The 25,050-nt window shown below is 31.2% G+C and overlaps 1 protein-coding gene across 1 annotated transcript in view; it reads right to left on the bottom strand.

Annotated features, from left to right (window-relative positions):
* Nucleotides 1–24,569, bottom strand: part of LOC126746282 (5-hydroxytryptamine receptor-like) — a 94,402-nt gene extending 69,833 nt beyond the window's left edge. The window contains exon 1 of the mRNA XM_050454452.1: nucleotides 24,301–24,569. The gene's annotated coding sequence lies outside the window, so the exon portion shown is untranslated. The remainder of the gene's footprint in view (nucleotides 1–24,300) is intronic.
* Between the last annotated feature and the right edge of the window lie 481 nt (nucleotides 24,570–25,050).

Raw genomic sequence — 25,050 nt, 5'->3', positions numbered from 1 at the left:
ACACATCTCGTGAGAGTTTTTTTCTGGAAAAATCCTGAAATACGTGTCCAATAATTCTATTAGGAGAATCTATAGTCGAATTTTCAAGTCTCTATCTCACTTGATTGCAGAGATATGAGCACTTTGTCCCTAAGATATCGAAGTTTTTAGCAAAAAAAATGCTCAATTTCCAAGGCAAGTTTTTTTATTTTACAATTTTTTTTCTGGAAAAATCCTGAAATACGTGTCCAATAACTCCATTAGGAGAATCTATCGTCGAATTTTCAAGTCTCTATCTCACTTGATTGCAGAGATATGAGCACTTTGTCCCAAGATATCGAAATTTTATAGAAAAAAAATGCTCAATTTCCAAGGCAATTTTTTTATTTTGCAATTTTTTTCTGGAAAAATCCTGAAACATGTGTCCAATAATTTAATTAGGAGAATTCATAGTCGAATTTTCAAGTCTCTATCTCTCTTATTTGCAGAGATATGAGCACTTTGTCCCTAAGATATCGAAATTTTCAAGAAAAAAAAATGCTCAATTTCCAAGGCAAATTTTTTTATTTTGCAATTTTTTTCTGGAAAAATCCTGAAACATGTGTCCAATAATTTAATTAGGAGAATTCATAGTCGAATTTTCAAGTCTCTATCTCTCTTATTTGCAGAGATATGAGCACTTTGTCCCTAAGATATCGAAATTTTCAAGAAAAAAAAAATGCTCAATTTCCAAGGCAAATTTTTTTGTTTTACAATTTTTTTCTGGAAAAATCCTGAAATACGTGTCAAATAACTCCATTAGGAGAATCTATAGTCGAATTTTCAAGTCTCTATCTCACTTAATTGCAGAGATATGAGCACTTTGTCCCTAAGATATCGAAATTTTCAAGAAAAAAAAAATGCTCAATTTCCAAGGCAAATTTTTTTATTTTGCAATTTTTTTCTGGAAAAATCCTGAAACATGTGTCCAATAATTTAATTAGGAGAATTCATAGTCGAATTTTCAAGTCTCTATCTCTCTTATTTGCAGAGATATGAGCACTTTGTCCCTAAGATATCGAAATTTTCAAGAAAAAAAAAAATGCTCAATTTCCAAGGCAAATTTTTTTATTTTGCAATTTTTTTCTGGAAAAATCCTAAAATACGTGTCCAATAATTCTATAAGGAGAATCTATAGTCGAATTTTCAAGTCTTTATCTCTCTTAGTTGCAAAAATATGAGCACTTTGTCCCTAAGATATCAAAATTTTCAAAAAAAAAAAAAAAATGCTCAATTTCCAAGGCAAATTTTTTTGTTTTACAATTTTTTTCTGGAAAAATCCTGAAATACGTGTCAAATAACTCCATTAGGAGAATCTATAGTCGAATTTTCAAGTCTCTATCTCACTTAATTGCAGAGATATGAGCACTTTGTCCCTAAGATATCGAGATTTTCCAAACAAAAAAATGCTCAATTTCCAAGGCAAGTTTTTTTGTTTGACAATTTTTTTCTGGAAAAATCCTGAAATACGTGTCCAATAATTCTATTAGGAGAATCTATAGTCGAATTTTCAAGTCTCTATCTCACTCGATTGCAGAGATATGAGCATTTTGTCCCTAAGATATCAAAATTTTCCAGAAAAAAAAATGCTCAATTTCCAAGGCAAGTTTTTTTATTTTAAAATTTTTTTCTGGAAAAATCCTGAAATACGTGTCCAATAATTCTATTAGGAGAATGTATATTACAATTTTCAAGTCTCCATCTCTTTTAGTTGAAGAGATATGAGCACTTTGTCCCTAAAATATCGATATTTTCCAGAAAAAAAAATGCTCAATTTTCAAGGCAAGTTTTTTTGTTTGACAATTTTTTTCTGGAAAAATCCTGAAATACGTGTCCAATTATTCTATTAGGAGAATCTATAGTCTAATTTTCAAGTCTCTCTCTCACTTGATTGCAGAGATATGAGCACTTTGTCCCTAAGATATCATAATTTTCCAGAAAAAAAAATGCTCAACTTCCAAGGCAAATTTTTTTGTTTGACAATTTTTTTCTGGAAAAATCCTGAAATACGTGTCCAATTATTCTATTAGGAGAATCTATAGTCTAATTTTCAAGTCTCTCTCTCACTTGATTGCAGAGATATGAGCACTTTGTCCCTAAGATATCAAAATTTTCCAAAAAAAAAATGCTCAATTTCCAAGGCAAATTTTTTTATTTTCCAATTTTTTTCTGGAAAAATCCTGAAATACGTGTCCAATAATTCTATTAGGAGAATCTATAGTCCAATTTTCAAGTCTCTATCTCACTTGATTGCAGAGATATGAGCACTTTGTTTCTAAGATATCAAAATTTTCAAAAAAAAATTTTCAAATTCCAAGGCAAATTTTTTTATTTTACAATTTTTTTCTGGAAAAATCCTGAAATAGGTATCCAATAATTCTATTAGGAGAATCTACAGTAGAATTTTCAAGTCTCTATCTCAATTGATTGCAGAGATATGAGCACTTTGTCCCTAAGATATCGAAGTTTTTAGCAAAAAAAATGCTCAATTTCCAAGGCAATTTTTTTTATTTTACAATTTTTTTCTGGAAAAATCCCGAAATACGTGTCCAATAATTCTATTAGGAGAATCTATAGTCGAGTTTTCAAGTCTCTATCTCACTTAGTTGCAGAGAAATGAGCACTTTGTCCCTATGATATCAACATTTTCCAAAAAAAAAAAATGCTCCATTTCCAAGGCAAATTTTTTTATTTTACAATTTTTTTCTGGAAAAATCCTGAAATAGGTATCCAATAATTCTATTAGGAGAATCTATAGTCGAATTTTCATGTCTCTCTCTCACTTGATTGCAGAGATATGAGCACTTTGTCTCTAAGAAATCGAATTTATGACCATTGCACTTGTTTAATGTTTTCCTGACCTCCCTATGGGACATAGAGAATTTTCCCATAAGACTTTTCTCATTAACTCTTTACCCTTTTTACATATAAAAAATCTTTTTTTCTTTGAACCAACTTTTACAAATTTCCAGAGACAGAACCTTAAAGGGCCCATAGCTCCTTTACAGCCCTTTTTTGGAAAAAATCCATAAAACACTTTTCAATTCCGACTTATATACGGACCCCGTCACAAATTCAAAAAACATTCCTTGACCCTCCTAATAAATACAATAAAATCGCGATATTTTATTTATGAAAAATTACTACCGGACCATAAATCTATTTTTAAGCATTTCCCAATAGGATTTATTATAATGAGACACGAGCAGTGAAGATCAAACAGAAAAAAACAGATAAATTACGAAATTAATTAAAAATAAACATGAGGGGCGTAAACTGGTCCCGGAAAACCACAAATGGAGAATTTAAACTCAATAGTACTCACTTGCTTATCAAGGGATGATATTCCCTTTCCAGAGTTCAGTAAGGAAATATCCAAACAGGAAAATTCCAAAATTAAATCCACCCTTTTCCCTGTCTCTCTCCCCCTTATAACGTGCGATTTATGGTTGAAAGTTTTTGAGGGATATCGACTAAAACGGCCTCCAGAACTCGCGAAATTAATGATACCGCGATAGAACGGGAAGGGGGGGGGTTGGGAGGGTGAGGAGGGACGAGGTAATTAAACGATTTGTCATTAATTATAAATCAGTATAAATAAAAAAGTCAATTTTTTTCCCCCTTATTGGTCCCATCTAGTCATACCAACGACTTATAAAAGAAAGAACTTTGAAACGAATTTCACATGCAAATATGAAAAAATTCTTTAATAAGTTAATAAAGCGAACTCCTGCGGATGTCCCCCAATAAGACCCATATGGTACAACTCAAAACCGGAGAAAAAGTCCCTTAACTTTTATCTCGGTTATCCCTGTTATAGGAAACTTATGCCGAACTCTCTTCTACATAATAAATAAGTTTGACGTGATCGCTTTTATTCAAAGAAAAAAAAACCGAGACTTTATCCCGCAAATGTCGCGGGATTATCCCTACGTGAATGATGATCCCTATCCCGAATAATATGATTGCCCGATGATACAAAAGGGCCTTTTTTTTAGGAGAAGCAATTTCACTGTTAAAAAAAAGCCTTTGTAATACCTCTGGATGATTTAGAATGCCATATATAGTAGCTCGGAGGTTTTTGCTTTCAAATGAAGTTTATTTCATGATAATAGCTTCGGTAGATCAAGAGATATCAGGTGTAGACTCTCAGGTTGACCTGCCAAGCCTCTGTTGGGGATTTACCCGCTTTTCGGTTCACTCTTATCCGTAATAAATAAAACCAACTAATTATTCACTTAATATTCTTTACTACGTATTTGTGCGAAGTTATTTTCACAAAGCCAAACCAATATGACAACAAGATGTTTTTACAAGACGACCAGAAGAGAACTACTGGCTTACAGTCACGTACGACATGAAAACGTCGTTCGATCAAAAATTGTCTATATTTAGATATACAAAGGGACTGTGTTGTGCTGCCGCCACTAGTGAAATATTGTAACCTGCAATGCGTGGTTGCCATTACAACAAATTTATATTTGAACTCAACAAACTCAACATACCCCCCACCTTGAAAGGGCATCTTTCAATTAAGATTAACTATCTACATATTTGCAAAGACAACCTTAGCTCACTAAAACTAAAACAAACTAAAATTTAAAATTTCTTAATATTAATTCTTAACTAGATATCTCACTGTTTATTGGTAAAGAGCACAGTTGAGAGATACCACGTTTCACTTCACCAGTCTTCGTTTTAATTTTCACTACCCGCACTTTATTGTCTATGCCAGGAAATAGTTCAATTACCCTGCCAAGTCTCCATTGTAATGGAGGCAGGTTTTTATTCTTAATTATGACTAAGTCACCCACCTTAACATTATTTCTTTCAATGTACCACTTAGCTCTAACCTGTAATTCATTAATATACTCAGTACTCCATCTACTCCAAAAATGTTGAAGTAACATTTGCATATGCTGGTACATGGAAAGTTTAGATAATGAAACATGTTTTAAACTAGGATCTGGTAGGTTACACAATTTCCTACCTATCAAGAAATGCGATGGTGTTAATGCATCTAAGTCGTCAGGACTAGATGATATGGGCACCAATGGCCTAGAATTCAGAACTGACTCAATCTGAACTAGGACTGTGTATAGACATTCAAAAGTAAGCGTATTGTTACCAACAATTCTTTTTAGATGTAATTTACAAGATTTTATACCGGCCTCCCAAACTCCACCAAAGTTTGGAGAATAAGATGGAATAAACTTCCATACTATTTGTTCATTAATCATTGTTTCAGAAATTAAGTTAAGTTCCTTTTGTAAAAATTCCCCAAGTTGTTTCAATTCATTATTTGCCCCAATGAAATTGGAACCATTATCAGAAAAGATACATTTTGGTTTGCCACGTCTAGCGACAAATCTTCTAAAGGTCGAGATAAAACCTTCACTAGTTAAATTTGAAACTAACTCTAAGTGAATTGCTTTAGTAGAGAGACATATAAACAAACAAATATAACATTTAGTTATTTTAGCTCCCCTACCATTACGGTCTTTAATATAAAGAGGACCACCATAGTCCACCCCAACATTATAAAAAGGATATGCCAAAGTTACCCTTTCTTCTGGTAATGACCCCATAATCTGATTTAAAGAAGTTGGATTTGTTTTAAAACAAACAATACATTCAAATGAGACCTTTCTTGCCAAATTTCTTCCACCAATTACCCAATATTTATCTCTGATTACACTCAACAACATTTGAGGTCCAGGATGCAATAATCTTTTATGTTCATAAATAAATAGTAATTTGGTAAAATGATGTTTTGCAGGAAGAAGGATCTGATGTTTTTTATGATAATTAAAAGATGAATTTTGTAGTCTTCCCCCCACCCTTAGAAGTCCATTTTCATCAATAAAGGGATGAAGTTTAAAAAGGGAAGGGTTTAATTTAATAGTTTTGTCTTTATTTTTACCATGAGCCAATAAATTGATAAATTCCCAAAAGCATTCTCCTTGTACCAATTTGATTGCTCTTATCCAAGCCAAATCTATCTCTTCAGGGGTAAAAGAATCTTTTATTTTACATTTACCAAGCTGCAACATATTTCTAAATCTCAAACAATAAGCTATAGTACGAATCAAACGTAAAATATTACTAAAATTTGTAAACTGGATGACATTATCATTATATGTTCTTAATTCACACATATGAATGTTCTTTTTCCTTCCTGGTAAAATCTCCAAAGGTTCTATTATAAAGCCTGACCAATCAATATTCTCGCTGAACAAAAATTCAGGGCCATGCCACCATTTTGGACAATCTATAATATTTTCTGGTAATACGCCACGAGATAAAAGATCTGCAGGATTATCTGCAGATTTGACATATTTCCACATTTCGGGAGTAGTAAGATTTTGAATTTGTGATACTCTATTCGAAATAAAAACTTCAAGTGTACTTGGACAGGTTCCAATCCATCCAAGGACAACTTTTGCATCACACCAAAGATGAATCTCCTCAATATTGAGCTCTATTGACTCAAGAACCTTTTTTAACAATTTTGCCAACAATAAGGCCCCACAAAGTTCCAAACAAGGGATTGTACGAGTTTTTAACGGAGAAACTTTAACCTTTGAACACAATAAAGATATTCCAATTTCATTATTTAAAGAAATTGTTCTTAAATAAATACAAGCTCCGTAAGCATCCATAGAAGCATCGGAAAACCCATGTAACTCTATTTTTGTTGGATTTACACAAATAACATGTCTTTTTATACACAAATTATTAAGTGTAGAGAACTGATTTTTTAATTTTACCCACTTAGAATTTAATTCCATTGGTAAAGTCTCATCCCAGGTCAACTTCTGAGACCATAACTTTTGAAGAAGAATCTTTGCCAGGATTATACAAGGTCCAAGTAAACCCAACGGATCAAAAATCTTTGCCACATCTGACAATATTGATCTTTTTGTTATTTTATGGGAAGTAGAAAATGAAATACTAAATTTTAGCATATCTGTCTTAAATGACCAATAGAGACCCAACGTTTTATAATTTTCCTTTTCACCAAAATGTATTGATTCCAGGTTTGAAGTACTCTCACAAAGTGTTTTCATTACAAAAGGATCATTAGAAATCCATTTACAAAGATTCATACATCCTGATTTTAAAATTAAATCAATTTCTTTACTCAAAGTAATTGCATCTTGAGGATTTTTTGCCCCACTTAGCAGATCATCTACGTAAAAATCATGTAAAATGACCTTTGATGCCAAGGGATATTTATCAGAAAACTGCAATCCAAGTTCCTTTAAGCACCTTATAGCCAAATAAGGAGCTGACCTTGTTCCATAAGTGACTGTGTTCAATGTATATTCTTTAATATCATGACTAGGATCGGATCTCCATAGAATTTTTTGAAGTGATCTATCTGATGAATTCACCAAAACCATTCTATACATTTTTGTAATGTCAGCACAAACTATAACATTATGTTTACGAAATCTCAAAAGAATTCCCAAAAGGTCATCCTGTAAATTAGGACCTATATATTGTATATCATTGAATGACAATCCTGATGTAGTTTTTGCTGACCCATTAAATACCACCCTCAACTTTGTTGTAAGACTATGATCACTCAACACACCATGATGTGGTAAGTAATAAGAAATATTATTAGGAGAATCCTTAGCCAATGACATATGACCCAATTTTTCATATTCATCTAAGAATGACACATACAAATTTTTCAATTCTATATTTTTGTTTAATCTTTTCTCTAATGCCAAAAATCTATTCAAAGCATATTGCTTAGAATCACCAAGTTTAGAAGGATTATCACATAAAGGAATTTTTACCACAAACCTCCCATCAGGATTTTGAAAAGTTGAATCCAAGAATAACTTTTCACACTCTCTATCCTCCTGTGACAATACTTTATTTTCAATATCTAATTCTTCTATTGACCAAAATTTCTCAAGTTGATCTTGTATTTGAGAATTTGAATTATTTATAGCTAAATTACATTTAACTGTACTAAAATTATTTCCAATATTTATTGAACCAGTTGCAACCCAACCCAAACGAGTCTTTTGTAATATAACCTTATTATTTTTCAAAGTAAACTGTCCAATACAAAGAAGGGTATAAAATATTTCAGCTCCAAGTAGCATATCAATTTTTCCAGGAATTGCAAATGAAGGATCTGCCAATTTAACATGTGATGGGATATCTAACGAAGCATAATCTATATTTTGATTAGGAATAACAGAACTTATCTCAGGAACGACTAAACAATCTACCTGGATTTTAAACTGATAATGAAGAGAATTTATTTCCAAAGTACACTTTTTATTTATTTTCGATGTTGTTTGATTTATTCCTGTAATAGAAATTGAAACGTCTTGACTTGTTAAACCCAATGCTTGCCAAGCTTCTAAAGTAATTAAATTTGACTGTGACCCACTATCTAGTAGAACACGCAATATCTGAGAATTATTTCTATTATCCACAACTTGTACCAAAGCTGTTGATAATAAAACCTCCGAAAAAGATTCAGACTCAAACGAACAACCAACATTAGCAAAAACAGAATTTATTTGTTGAATACTTGAATTCTGAGCATTTTCTTTCTTGTCTGAACTATCATTCGAATTCTGAGTAACATGAGCAGGATTATTATGATTTTCATAATGTAGCAAAGTATGATGTTTATGTCTACATTTTCTGCAACCACTAACTTCACAATCTCTACTCATATGACTACCTTTCCTTAAACAGTTCAAACATAAGCCCAACTGCTTAGCTTTCTGAAATCTATCTTTTATGGTTAACTTTATAAAATCTGAACAATTCGAAATATAATGACTATTACTCTCACAAAAAACACAATGACAAGTTTGTCCCAAATAAGATTTAGAGGTATAATCAATTTTTTGTTTAGTCCCATATTTGTGTCCCAATTTTTCTTCAACTTTAGGTTTAATTTTATTCTTCTCAAAAGAAGCCAACATTTCAATACGATTTTTTAAAAATGATTTAAATTCATTAAGAGTGGCAAGTCTATCACGAGGCTTTTTCTCCTCCCACACTCTTTGGGTTGTCAAATCCAATTTCTGACAAACCAAAAATATAATAATAGGATCCCAACTATCCGTATTTATGCCTAATTTATTTAATGAATATAAATTTCTATTAATACCATCCAAAATATTGCGCAAATCACTATGTGATTCCTTAGATATACTTTGTATATTAACCAACAATTTCAAATGATCATTTACCAAGACATTTGGGTTATCATACCTCTCACAAAGCATATTCCAAATCACCTGATAATTTGACGCTGTTAGATCCACCAAATGTATCACATGTTTAGCTTCACCCTCTAAAGCTCCCTTTAAAAAATATATTTTTTCCAAGTCCCCAATAGAATCATTTGAATGAATTAATGAAATAAAGGTGTCCCTAAATTCCAACCAATCTTGTGTATTGCCATTAAACTTCGGAATAGGAATAGCAGGCAACTGAGGTCTCGAAATAATTATTGGTGTTGGTTGAGATGGTTGAACTTGTGGCTCATCACCCAAACCATCATTATTTTGTTGTTTTAAAATATGTTGAAATTTATGCACATGTAATGTATTTTTATATAAGGAAATTGTCTTGAAATACAATGTCTCAAAAGCGAGTCCCTCTGCTACCTGATTTTCTAGAGTATCAACACTTACCTCATCCTCAATGGCTTCTTGTAATTCTTGAAATTTTGTATTTAAAGAAATTAAATTTTGTAACCTACTATCAACTTCCATAAGAGTCTCCAAATCTAATAGCTGTGGAGGTTGAGGCACATTTTGTATAATATTTTTAATAAAGTTGTTAGCTGTAGTGAGCTTACTCTTGATGCCCCCACGGCGTCTAATTAACACTGACACTGTTGGTTCCGTCATCTTTCAGATTGAGTCAACCTTAAAAAACTGTACAAATAAATAGCCCCTTTTCTTAATGTAATGTAAGTACGAGTGTAAGTAGGTACAAATTTAACCAAAAAATAAATAACCAATTGATTTTCCACCAAAAAAAAATATAAAAAGTTAACACCAACTCATAACTTTTTCAATAAATGTTACCCAATGTAACCAATGATAATGTTAACAATACGTAACAATACACTCAATAATAATAATATGTACCAAACATCTAAAGAAATTAATTAAATCAAAGATATACCAAATCTTATAATCTACCAAATAACTACAATAATCCCAATAATTATTGAATAATAATATCTCATATCTCTTACAATAATTTGCCTAAATACTTACAATATTCCAAGATTATAAATATTTATGTATAATTTTAATTTAGACCAAATTTACCAATCGCAATCCAAATTGCATGTCGAATTGTCCAACCAAATTGAAATCCAATATTCCACCATAATTATTATATATGTTTTATAATACCAAAATTCCATAATCAATCAAAATTTCCAAGTCAAACATAGGGAACCAATTTCCTGACTGTTTTCTTCCAATTATCCAATTTTGGCTACCAATTACCAAAATCTGGCACCACTGTATAACAATATCTTAATCCCAATAACCTGAATATTGTTAAACTTGTTTTATTCTTTTATTGCAATTACAATAATATGCAATCCAAATTTACTAATACGTAGATTTTATCACCAAACGTGCTATTTATCCCAATGATCCAAGTTTCTCTTCTGTATTTTGCTTTTCCAATAGCAGATGTTTTTTCCGGCATACAGCAAACAGATATTCTAAGACCCATCAGACGCCAACCGCCGGCCATATATTTTTTCTTGCACTAAATATCCGGGCGAAGGACCATAATTTTGTTGGGGATTTACCCGCTTTTCGGTTCACTCTTATCCGTAATAAATAAAACCAACTAATTATTCACTTAATATTCTTTACTACGTATTTGTGCGAAGTTATTTTCACAAAGCCAAACCAATATGACAACAAGATGTTTTTACAAGACGACCAGAAGAGAACTACTGGCTTACAGTCACGTACGACATGAAAACGTCGTTCGATCAAAAATTGTCTATATTTAGATATACAAAGGGACTGTGTTGTGCTGCCGCCACTAGTGAAATATTGTAACCTGCAATGCGTGGTTGCCATTACAACAAATTTATATTTGAACTCAACAAACTCAACAGCCTCCACTTGCCTTAAACAGACTTTGAATGTTGGTAACTTGTGAACGCTTCATCTTTAGGGAATTTTTATAGTAGATTTGCTTAGAAGGTTGCTCAGTTGACAACTTTGTTTTATAAATGATCTTCGTGCAACGGAAATTAAGAAAGATATAGGAGTTTAAGTTAAGAAGTCGAGTCACTAAGAGGATCTAAGGATTCCAGGTCTGATATCTCGGTAAATAATGGGATTAGGGACTTAAAGATATTTATGAGAGTTGTAGTAAAAGTCATTTCCTTTCTAATAAAGTTTATTTCATGATTATAGCTTTAATAGATCAAGAGATATTGGATTTGGACTCTGAGGTCAACGCTTTAAGTCCTTACTGACGTCAAGCAAATTTTGAGTGCGGATAACTCGTAAACTATTGATCCGATAAAAATTTTGTTTATAGATTTGGATAGGAGGTCACAATATGTACTACTTTGTCTAATAAACAATCTTTGTAAAGTAATTAATAAAAAAGATAAAAAAAAAAATCCAAAAAAATTGGTCAAAAAGGGGATATGCGGATTCCAGGTCTGATATCTCGGTAAATAATGGGTTTAGGAATTTAAAGATATTTACAAAAATTGTCACAAAAGTAATTTTCTTTCCAATAAAGTTTATTTCATGCGCATAGCCTTAGTAGATCAAGAGATATCGGATGTAGACTCTGAGGTCGACGCTTCAAGCCCCAATTGACGTCAACCAAATTTTGAGTGGTGATAACTCGTGAACCGTTGATCCGATAAAAATTTTGTTAGTAGACTTGGATAGAAGGTTACAATATGTACTAGTTTGCTTCACATATAATTTATGTAAAGTAATTATTAAGAAAGATTAAAAAAAAATTCTAAAAAAATCGGGTCATTAACGAATTATGGGGATTCCAGGTCTGATATCTTGAAAAATAATGGGTTTAGGACTTTAAATATATTTACAAAAGTTATAGTAAAATTGATTTCCTTTCCAATAAAGTTTATTTCATGAATATAGCTTTAGTAGATCAAGAGATATCGGATGTAGACTCTGAGGTCGACGCTTCAAGTCCTTACTGATGTCAAGCAAATTTTGAGCGCTGATAACTCGTGAACCGTTAACCCGATAAAAACTTTGTAAGCAGATTTGGATAGGTGGTCATAAGATGTACTACTCTGCTTTTTAAAAAATCTTGGTAAAGTAATTAATGAAAAAGATAAAAAAGAAATTCCAAAAAAATCGGGTCATTAAGGGGGTGTGCGGATTCCAGGTCTGATATCTTGGTAAATAATGGATTTAGGGCTTTGAAGATATTAATAAAAGTTATAGTAAAAGTAATTTTCTTCCCAATAAAGTTTATTTCATGATTTTAGCTTTAATAGATCAAGAGATATCGGATTTGGACTCTGAGATCGACGCTCCAAGCCACAACTGACGTCAACCAAATTTTGAGTGGTGATAACTCGTGAACCGTTGATCCGATAAAAATTTTGTTAGCAGATTTGGATAACTGGTCACAAGATGTACTACTTTGTTTTATAAAAAATTTTTGTATAGTAATTATTAAAAAAAATAAAAAAAAAATTCTAAAAAAATCGGGTCATTATGGAGGTGTGCGGATTCCAGGTCTGATATCTCGGTAAATAATGGGTTTAGGGATTTAAAGATATTTACAAAAGTTGTAGCAAAAGTAAATTGCTTTCCAATAAAGTTTACTTCATGAATATAGCTTCAGTAGATCAAGAGATATCGGATGTAGACTCTGAGGTCGACGCTCCAAGCCCCTACTGACGTCAAGCAAATTTTGAGTGGTGATAACTCGTGAACCGTTAATCCGATAAAAATTTTGTTAGTAGATTTGGATAGGAAGTAACAATATGTACTACTTCGCTTAATAGAAAATCTTGATAAAGTAATTAATAAAAAAGATAAAAACAAAATTCTAAAAAAATCGGATTATTTAGAGATTATGGGGATTCCAGGTCTGATATCTTGAAAAATAATGGGTTTAGGACTTTAAATATATTTACAAAAGTTATAGTAAAATTGATTTCCTTTCCAATAAAGTTTATTTCATGAATATAGCTTTAGTAGATCAAGAGATATCGGATGTAGACTCTGAGGTCGACGCTTCAAGTCCTTACTGACGTCAAGCAAATTTTGAGTGCGGATAACTCGTGAACCGTTAATCCGATAAAAACTTTGTTAACAGATTTGGATACAGAGTTACTGGATGTACAACTTTTTTTTATAGATAATCTTCGTAAAATGCGAATTAAGAAAGTTGCAGGAGTTTTTCTTAAAAAATTGGATCACTAACGAGGTTTGGGGATTCTGGGTTTGATATCTCGGTAAATATTGAGTTTAGAGACTTAAAGATTTTTATAAAAGTTATTACAAAGATAATTTTCTTTTAAGCAAAGTATATTTCAAGACTATAGGTTTAGTAGATCAAGAGATATCAGCTGTAAACTTCCAGACCGACGCTCCACCCTCCAACTTGCCTTAACCGAACTTTGAGCAGCGATAACTCGAGAACCACTAATCCGATTTTAATTTTTTTAACACATTTATATAGCAAATCTTTTGATCTACAACTTTGCTTAACAAAATACCCTCGTGACCATAAATGTGCACCCTCTAGATAACCATCCAACTTCTCCAGTTAACTATTAGATTTAAAGCTATTACGGGCTAAAGTTTCCCATTATAACGAAATTATTTGCTCGGGGGGTGAAAGAGCTTACAAGACCGTTTAGTTTTGCCTAAAGGAAACAAATGGCCGTCGTTTATTTTCCCCCGGTTTTAATATTGTTTTTCTCAGGGCCTCAGATGTACGAAACATTTTCTTTGGTAATAAAAAGTGCGCGGCAAATAAACGCCGCTCGTTTTCTTTTCTCTTGTTTCACGTCCGAATTAAATTAAACGTTTCCGTTTCAAAGTCTTGACTTTTATCATGTATTTATAGACGTTTTATAATAAACTATACATAACCCTTATAAATAAGGAAAATATATTCCCACGTACACCTCGAGCGTAAAGGAGGATTTATTTTATCGCGGTAAAGGGCCATTTTTGCCGTATGTAGAAGCCTGAAACTACCATAAATTAACCGCAAAATAACCATGAAAAAACAACGAAATGATCCCGATGCTTTCAAGCTCTAAAGGCGCGTTTTAAGGTAAATTGAATTAAATTACGCCTCTGAAACTATTTAATTCCTGTTGACAAACTCCAGTCTGGAAAATGCCAACTTTCGGTCTGGAATTAAATTTTCTTCCTGCCTCCCCCCCGCACCCACCCCTTCCTGACAAAACGATTTACTTCAAAACAAGTTTAAATTGCAGCCGTGATTTAATTTCGTTTTCGTGAAAACGGTAGAGGCAAGTGTATCTTAGCTGATCTGCTTATAGATGATAATCATCCAGTTCGGTGATAAAAATTCATAAAAAATTAAGATCAAGTCCAGTTTACATGAAAATTACGTGAGTTATAGTCAGGTCTTTTATGAACTAAATAAAAAAAATTGCAAGTAAATCGGTCCAGTAGTTTTTGAGATATAATTTTTTAAAGCAAAGATACACGGCATAACTTTTTTTTATAAACACATTATTAACCCAAGAAACTTTAAAAATTCATAAAAATATTAAATCAAGTCTGATTGACTTGAAAATTACGTGAATTATAACTGAATTTCTTCTGAATGAAGTCAAAAAAATGTAAGTTAATTGGTCCAGTAGTTTTTTAATAAATAATTTTTTTTTACAAGAGTGTCTGTGCAAAAATGATATATTTGATAAAAAACTTAAATCAAGTCAAATTTACATGGAAAATATATGGCTTATAAAAAATTCTCTTTAAAATCAAATGGAAAAGGTTGCAAGTTAATTGGCCTAATAGTTTTTTAAAAATGTATTTTTAACAGAAGAAAAAATTACAACTTGAATTTACTTTTTCATAAATTCATAAAAATTATAAATCAAGTCTGATTGACTTGAAAATTACGTAAATTATAACCGAATCTCTTCTCAATAAAATAAAAAAAATTGCAAGTAAATTGGTCTAGTAGTTTATAAGGTATAATTTTTTAAAGCAAAGAAACACGGCATAACTCTTTTTTATAAACACATTATTATCCCAAGAAATTTTAAAAATTTATAAAAATATTAAATCAAGTCCGATTGACTTGAAAATTACGTGAGTTATAACCGAATCTTTTCTGAATCAAATAAAAAAAGCTGCAAGTCAATTGGTCCAGTAGTTTTTTAACAAACAATTTTTTTTACAACTTGAATGGTCATGACAATATTTTTTTTCATAAATTCATAAAAATTCTAAATCAAGTCTGATTGACTTGAAAATTACGTGAGTTATAACCGAATCTTTTCTGAATAAAGTAAAAAAAACTGCAAGTTAATTGGTCCAGTAGTTTTTTAATAAATAATTTTTTTTACAACTTGAATGGTCATGATAATATTTTTTTTTCATAAATTCATAAAAATTCTAAATCAAGTCTGATTGACTTGAAAATTACGTGAGTTATAACCGAATCTCTTTTGAATCAAATAAAAAAAGCTGCAAGTCAATTGGTCCAGTTGTTTTTAAGATATAATTTTTTAAAGCTAAGATACACAGCATAACTTAAATGGACACGCCGAATTTTTTTTTTATAAACACAGTATTGACCCAAGAAACTTTAAAAATTCATAAAAATTTTAAATCAAGTCCGATTTACATAAAAATTACGTGAGTTATAACCGAATCTCTTCTGAATGAAGTAAAAAAAATGCAAGTCAATTGGTCCAGTTGTTTTTGAATAAATAATTTTTTTTTACAACTTGAATGGTCATGTTAATATTTTTTTCATAAATTCATAAAAATTCTAAATCAAGTCTTATTGAATTGAAAATTACGAGAGTTGTAACCGAAACTCTTCTGAATCAAACAAAAAAAGCCGCAAGTAAATTGGTCCAGTAGTTTTTAAGATATAATTTTTTAAAGCTAAGATACACAGCATAACTTAAATGGACACGCCGAATTTTTTTTTTATAAACACAGTATTGACCCAAGAAACTTTAAAAATTCATAAAAATTTTAAATCAAGTCCGATTTACATAAAAATTACGTGAGTTATAACCGAATCTCTTCTGAATGAAGTAAAAAAAATGCAAGTCAATTGGTCCAGTTGTTTTTGAATAAATAATTTTTTTTTACAACTTGAATGGTCATGTTAATATTTTTTTCATAAATGCATAAAAATTCTAAATCAAGTCTGATTAACTTGAAAATTACGTGAGTTATAACCGAATCACTTCTGAATCAAATAAAAAAAGCCGCAAGTCAATTGGTCTAGTAGTTTTTAAGATATAATTTTTTAAAGCAAACATACACGGCATAACTTTTTTTTATAAACACATTATTAACCCAAGAAACTTTAAAAATTCATAAAAATATTAAATCAAGTCCGATTGACTTGAAAATTACGTGAGTTATAACCGTTTCTCTTCTGAATCAAATTAAAAAAACTGCAAGTAAATTGGTCCAGTAGTTTTTTAATAAATAATTTTTTTTTACAACTTGAATGGTCATGTTAATATTTTTTTTCATAAATTCATAAAAATTCTAAATCAAGTCTGATTGACTTGAAAATCACGTGAGTTATAACCGAATCTTTTCTGAATCAAATAAAAAAAGCTGCAAGTCAATTGGTCTAGTAGTTTTTAAGATATAATTTTTTAAAGCTAAGATAGACGGCATAACTTAAATCGAGACGGCGAACTTTTTCTTATAAACACATTATTAATCCAAGAAACTTTAAAAATTCATAAAAATATTAAATCAAGTCTGATTGACTTGAAAATTACGTGAGTTATAACTGAATATTTTCCGAATAAAATGAAAAAAATTGCAAGTCAATTGGTCCAGTAGTTTTTTAATAAATAATTTTTTTTTACAACTTGAATGATCATGTTAATATTTTTTTTCATAAATTCATAAAAATTCTAAATCAAGTCTGATTGACTTGAAAATTACGTGAGTTATAACCGAATCACTTCTGAATCAAATAAAAAAAGCCGCAAGTCAATTGGTCTAGTAGTTTTTAAGGTATAATTTTTTAAAGCAAACATACACGGCATAACTTTTTTTTATAAACACATTATTAACCCAAGAAACTTTAAAAATTCATAAAAATATTAAATCAAGTCCGATTGACTTGAAAATTACGTGAGTTATAACCGTTTCTCTTCTGAATCAAATTAAAAAAACTGCAAGTAAATTGGTTCAGTAGTTTTTTAATAAATAATTTTTTTTTACAACTTGAATGGTCATGTTAATATTTTTTTTCATAAATTCATACAAATTCTAAATCAAGTCAGATTGACTTAAAAATTACATGAGTTATAGCCGAATCTCTTCTCAATAAAATAAAAAAAATTGCAAGTAAATTGGTCCAGTAGTTTGTAAGATATAATTTTTTAAAGTTAAGATACATGGCATAACTTAAATGGACACGGCGAACTTTTTCTTATAAATACATTATTAACCCAAGAAACTTTAAAAATTCATAAAAATTTTAAATCAAGTCCGATTGACTTGAAAATTACGTGAGTTATAACCGAAACTTTTCTGAATAAAATAAAAAAAACTGCAAGTCAATTGGTCCAGTAGTTTTTAGAGAAATAATTTTTTTACAAGACTGTCTGTGTCAAAATTAAATATTTGATAAAAAACTCAAATCAAGTCCAATTTACAAGGAAACGTCATTGCTTATTTTTTTTAAATCAGATAAGGTCTCCAGTCAATTGGTTTTAATTTTTTTTTTAATATTATAGAAATTACATAAATAAATCCCACACATATGATTCTCTTATAAATGCTTTATTAATAAAAAAAAAATTTAAAAATTCATCAAAATTCCAAATCAAGTCCAATTTACATAAAAATTACGTGAGTTATAACCGGATCTCTTGTGAATCAAATAAAAAAAAATGCGAGTCAATTGGTCTAGTAGTTTTTTAAGAAATAATTTTTTTTACGAGAGAGATAAAAAAGTTCGGTGTTACAGGAAAATCTTTATATCTTTTTTATTAGTGGTTGTACAAAAATCTTTTATGAAACAAATTTGTAGATCAATTGATCCTCTATCCAAATATACTAAAAAATTTCTTAAGGGATCAACGGTTCAGGAGTTATCACCATTTAAAATTCGGTTAGCATCGGCAGCATCTACCTGAGAGTCTACCGAACCTATCGGCACCAAACAAACTTCATTTGAAAGCTGATAATTCACTCTACCACCCTTATCTCTGAACACATTAACCCCTCACGTAACCTTTCATCAAGTTCATGTTGTATACAAGACAGATCGCACAATAAGGGTCCATTACATCCCGAAAACAGGCAACTTTCCTCGTAATAACCGCGAAAGTTTCCCGGGCAATTTTCCGAAAACTTAATCCGCTAATTAATGCAACCGAATGAAAGAAACTTTGAGCACTTAAACTCGGTTTAAAGTGAGCGTTTAAAAATCTCCAAGGAGGGAGGAAGCTCACCCCCCGTCCCCCCTCTACATAAATCACCCAAAAGTTTTCCTAAATCCAAAGAGAGAGTTTTCCGAAAATTTTAATTACAAAAGAAACTCCTGCACCTGGTTACCTTAAAGTTTCACCAAGGGTTGGTTTTTTTCCACCCTCGAAAATTGCGGAAATAACTGCACCGAAATTGCTTCTTTTATGTGTGTGTGTTTAAACTTTGGCCGATGTCACTATATTGGATACGAGAAATGTTGTCATTGAAAGGTCGCATGAAGTTTCTCTTTTTTTTATGCCCCGACCCCCTGCCGGGGAGTTTTTCCGAAACTCGACACAGTACGAGCGCCGCCTGCTTTTGACGAGTTTTCAAACCCTTTAATAGAGGAAACGTCGACTGTTTGATTGGCCCTCCCCAGGGGGGGCAAAGGGGGATGAAAGTTCCCTTATTGGATGTTGTGAAAAAATGACTCTTTTGTCCTTTTCACCCTTTAATAAGCGAAATTCCGCGGTTGGGGTTAATTGCCGAATAGATTAAAAAGGAGTCCCTTAATATTGCCAAATTTCTCCGTCTTTTTTTTTTTTTTTGTTTAATTCTGGATCCGGGATAATTGGCAAGGGATGAAAATTTCCCTTTTCTCTTCGTCGGTAATTATATTGAGATTCCGATTGTGAATTTTAAATGTTCGGGGTGGTGGTTTCAATTGCCTTTGGGTCGAGATTAAAATTAGTTTTATTGCATTTTTTGGGTGAAATTTAAATTAGGTTATTTGGAAACGTCCTTTGAATAGTATGCTTTTTGTTTCATGAGAATATTCCCATTAGTTTTTGAGATATTGGACTTTAAAGTGAGAGGTTACTTTGAAAAACAGTCCTGGTTTTTGGTCACCACGCCCTAAAATAATTATTACCTGTAAAACTCTCATTTAAATAAACTTATACCGAATTTAATATTTCTTAAGAATATTCCAAGGAATTTTATGTTTTTTATTTCACAAGAATATTCCCATTAATTTTTGAGTTATTGCACTTTGAAATGAGTGGTCACTCTAATGAACATATTAGTTTTTTGGTCCCTACTAAATGAAAAGACCAATATTTAAAAAAAAATTATTTTAATCTTTTGGGACCTACAACACTATTTCTAGAAAATATTCCACGGAACATTCTGCTTTTTATTTCATAAGAATATTCCAACTAGTTTTTGAGATATCGAACTTTGAAGTGGGTGATCACCTTGAAGAGCAATTTTGCTTTTTAGTCACCGCTGCCTAAAATAGCCAATATCCCGAAAAATCTTGATTAAATAAACTTAAGACTAAGAACAATATTTTTAAAGAATATTCTAGGGAATATTATGCTTTTTATTTCATGAGAATATTCCAACTAGTTTTTGAGATATCGGACTTTGAAGTGAGTAATTGCTTTAAAGAACATTCTTTGCTCTTGGTTCTTATCCTTAAATACCCGTAAAAAAATGGCATTAATTCTTTAGTACTCAAAATAATATTTCTAGGGAATACTCCATAGAATATTCTGCTTTTTATTTTATAAGAATATTCCAACTAGTTTTTGAGATATTGAATTTTAAAGTGGGTGATCACCTTGAAGAAAAAACTTGCTTTTTAGTCACCATTACCTAAAATAGCCAATATTTTGAAAAGTGTTGACTGAATAAACTTAAGACTAAGAACAATATTTTTAAAGAATATTCTAGGGAATATTATGCTTTTTATTTCATAAGAATATTCCAATTAGTTTCTGAGATATCGGATTTTGAAGTGAGTAATTGCTTTAAAGAACATTCTTGTCTCTTGGTTCATACTGCCTAAAATGACCGATAATAAAAAAAAATTGCAATAGTTCCTTCGGACCTAAAATAATATCTCTAGGAAATATTCCACGGAATATTATACTTTTTATTTCATAAGAATATTCCACATACTTTTTCAGATATTGAACTTTGAAATAAGTGATCACCTTAAAGAATATTCTTGCATATTTTCTAAACTTCTGCTTAAATCTTTTGGAATTTAAAATAATATTTCTAAGGAATATTCCATTGAATATTCTGCTTTTTATTTCATAAGAATATTCCAACTAGTTTTTGAGATACTGAGCTTTGAAATGAATGATCACCTTGAAGAACAAACCTGCTTTTTAGTCACCACTGCCTAAAATAGCCAATATCTCCAAAACTGTTATTTGGATAAACTTAAGCCTTAAGCAATATTTCTAAAGAATATTCCTAGGAATATTGCGCTTTTTATTTCAAAAGAATATTCCAATTAGTTTCTGAGATATCGGACTTTAAAGTGAGTGATTGTTTCAAAGAATATTCTTGTCTCTTGGTTCTTACTTCCTAAAATGTCCGATATTTAAAAAAAAATTGCTTTAGTTTCTTGGGATTCAAAATAATATTCTTAGGGAATATTCGATAGAATATTCTGTTTTTTATTTCATTAGAATATTCCAATTAGTTCCTGAGATATCGAACTTTAAAGAGAGTCATTGCTTTAGAGAACATTCCTGTCTCTTGGTTCTTACTGCATAAAATGACCGATATCTAAAAAAATTTTGTTTTAATCCTTTAGAACCCGTAATAATATATCTAGGGAATATTCCACAGAATATTATGCTTTTTATTTCAAAAAAATATTCCAATTAGTTTCTGAGATATCGGACTTTAAAGTGAATAATTGCTTTAAAGAACATTCTTGTATCTTGGCTCTTACTGCCTAAAATGACCCATATTTAAAAAAATTTGATTCAATTCCTTGGGATTCAAAATAATATTCTTAGGGAATATTCCATAGAATATTTTGCTTTTTATTTCATGGGAATATTCCAATTATTTTATTAAGATATCGGACTTTAAAGTGAGTGATTGTTTCAAAGAACATTCTTGACTCTTGGTTCTTACTGCATAAAATGACCGATATCTTAAAAAATATTACTTTAATCCTTTAGAACCCTGAATAATAATTCTAGGGAATATTCCAGAGAATATTATGCTTCTTATTACATAAGAATATTCCAACTAGTTTTTGAGATATCGAACTTTAAAGTGAGTGAACACCTTGAAGAACAAACTTGCTTTTTAGTCACTATTGCCTAAAATAGCCAATATCTCCAAAACTGTTAATTGGATCAACTTAAGCCTTAAGCAATATTTCTAAAGAATATTCCTAGGAATATTGCGCTTTTTATTTCAAAAGAATATTCCAATTAGTTTCTGAGATATCGGACTTTAAAGTGAATAATTGCTTTAAAGAACATTCTTGTATCTTGGTTTTTACTGCATAAAATGACCGATATCTAAAAAAAAAAATTTTTAATCCTTTAGAACCCGAAATAACAATTCTAGAGAATATTCCACAGAATATTATGCTTTTTATTTCATAAGAATATTCTTATTTGTTTCTGAAATATTAGACTTTGAATTGAATAGTCACTTTGAAGAACATTCTTGGCTCTCAGTCACTACTATGTAAAATTCCTTAGGACTAAAGACAATATTTTTAGAGAATATTCCACGGAACATTATGCCGTTTATTTCATGGGAATATTCTAATTAGTTTTTAAAATACTGAAGTTTGAAGTGAGTGGTCACCTTGGAAGACTGAATTTTTAATCACCACTGTCTAAAATGACCAATATTTCATAGATTTATGCCTGAATTCCTTAAAATTTCAGACAATATTTCTAGAGAATATTCTAGTGATTAATAAGCTTTTTATGCCATAGGAATATTCCAAGAGGTCTTTGAGATATTGGGCTCTGAAGCGAGTGGTTACTTTGAAGAACATTCTTGGCTCTTAGTCACTACTGGATAAAATAACCGATATTTCAAAAAGTTTTTCCTGAAACTGTTAAAACCAATAGCTTCATATCTAAGGAATATTCCAAGGAATATCATGTTTTTTATTTTATGAGAATATTCCAATAATTTTTTGAGATATTGGATTTTAAAGTTAGAGATCACCTTGAAAGTCAAACTCGCTTTTTGCTCACCACTATATAAAGAGACCGATATTTCCAAAACTCTTGCTTTGATTGATTTTTACTTAAAATAAGATATTTATAGAATATTCCATAGAATATAACACTATTTATTTCATGAGAATATTCCAATCAGTTTTTGAGATATTGGACTTTGAAGTGAGTGGTCTCCTTAAAAAGCAATCTTGGTTTTTGGTTAGCACTGCCTAAAATAATTCATAACTTAAAAACTTTTATTTATGTTACCAAATTTCTTATATAATATTTTTTAAAGAATATTCTAAGGAATATTATGCTATTTATTTCATAAGAATATTCCAATTAGTCATTGAGATATCGGCTTTTGAAGTGAGTGGCCACCTTGAGGACCAGTCATGTATTTTGGCTACCGCTGCCTAAAAAAATTCATAACTCCAAAACTTTTGCTTGAATTAAATAATACTTTAAATAAATGTTTGAAAGAATGTTCCAAGGAATACTATGCTATTTATTTCATAAGAATATTCCATTAAGTTTTTGAGATCTTGGACTTTGAAGTGAGCGGTCTCCTTGAAAAGCAATCTTGGTTTGTGGTTAGCACTGCCTAAAATAATTCATAGCTTAAAAACTTTAACTTATGTTACCAAATTTCTTATATAATATTTTTAAAGAATATTCCAGGGAATATTATACTTTTTATTTCATAAGAATATTCCAATTAGTCATTGAGATATCGGCCTTTGCAGTTAGTGGCCACCTTGAGGATCAGTCATGTTTTTTGGCTACCGCTGCCTAAAAAAATTCATAACTCCAAAACTTTTGCTTGAATTAAATAATACTTTAAATAAATGTTTGAAAAAATGTTCCAAGGAATATTATGCTTTTTATTTCATAAGAATATTCCAATTAGTCACTGAGATATCGGCCTTTGAAGTGAGTGGCCACCTTGAGGACCAGTCATGTTTTTTGGCTACCGCTGCCTAAAAAAATTCATAACTCTAAAACTTTTGCTTGAATTAAGTAATACTTCAAATAAATTTTTGAAGAAATATTAAAAGGAATATTATGCTTTTTATTTCATAAGAATATTCCAATTAGTCATTGAGATATCGGCCTTTAAAGTGAGTGGCCACCTTGAGAACCAGTCGTGTTTTTTGGCTACCGCTCCCTAAAAAAATTCATAACTCCAAAACTTTTGCTTGAATTAAATAATACTTTAAATAAATGTTTGAAAGAATGTTCCAAAAAAATATTATGCTTTTTATTTCATAAGAATATTCCAATTAGTCATTGAGATATCGGCTTTTGAAGTGAGTGGCCACCTTGAGGACCAGTCATGCCTTTTGGCTACCGCTGCCTAAAAAAATTCATAACTCTAAAACTTTTGCTTGAAATAAATAATACTTAAAATAAATAATTGAAAGAATATTCCAAGGAACATTATGCTATTTATTTCACAAGAATATTCCACTGACTTTTCGAGATATCGGACCTTAAAGTGAGTGCTGACACCGTTACCTGTTACCTCCCAAACTATTACTCGTACCGCTTTAAACCCTCGACATAATTTTTAGGGAACATTCTTTGGAATATTCTGCACCAGAATATTCCCGCAAAAATTCACTTACCTCAAAAAATCTTGCACGAACTATTACACCAAAATAATTAAAAAAAAAAAAACCAGCACCAACAAAAACGTCCCCCACTTCGACCCTAAAAATCGCCGCTTAAATTTTACTACGTGAGTATTTCACTACGTGAGTGAACTCTCTCCGCACCCGACGGCCGACGTCCTCGACGTCGTGTGTATAAATCAAACCGACGGCGGCAGTAGTGGAGATGCAGGAGGTGGAGGAGGAGCAGGAAGAACAAACGAACCGACACCGTATATGTTGGAGGGAGGCCGTCCCGGTTGAATCTACAAGTTCAAAACGGAGGTTCGACGTCGAAAGATGCGAGAGCGTCGCGACGCTTGCGTACAGGCTGCCTCCCCCCTCCTCCTCCTCCTCCTCCTCCTCCTCCTCTTAATCCTTACAGTTGCTTGATAATGGTGAGTATACTGTTGCTCCTAATTTTTCTACACCCAATATCTCTTGATACCCTAAAGCTATCTAAATGAAATAAACTTTATTAGAAAGCCAATTAATTACTCTATAGAGATCCTCTCGCTTATAAACCCGATATTTAACGAGATATCTGCCCAAGAACCTGCTTGTAGAGGAAACTCGAATAAAGGCCGTTTACCCCATTGCTTTGGCATTATCTGATGACATCCGTATCGAATGCACTTACATAGAGACCGCGGCACAAAGGGAAACTTCAACTGTGGCCCCGATTTCACGGTAAATTTACCTTCGGCCACGAAGACTTGTTGAAAG

The sequence above is a fragment of the Anthonomus grandis genome, chromosome 17, assembly GCF_022605725.1.
Source record: "Anthonomus grandis grandis chromosome 17, icAntGran1.3, whole genome shotgun sequence".
Taxonomy (NCBI): Eukaryota; Metazoa; Arthropoda; class Insecta; order Coleoptera; family Curculionidae; genus Anthonomus; species Anthonomus grandis.
The sequence above is the reverse complement of the archived record's forward strand: the minus strand, read 5'-3'. Positions and strand labels throughout refer to the sequence as shown.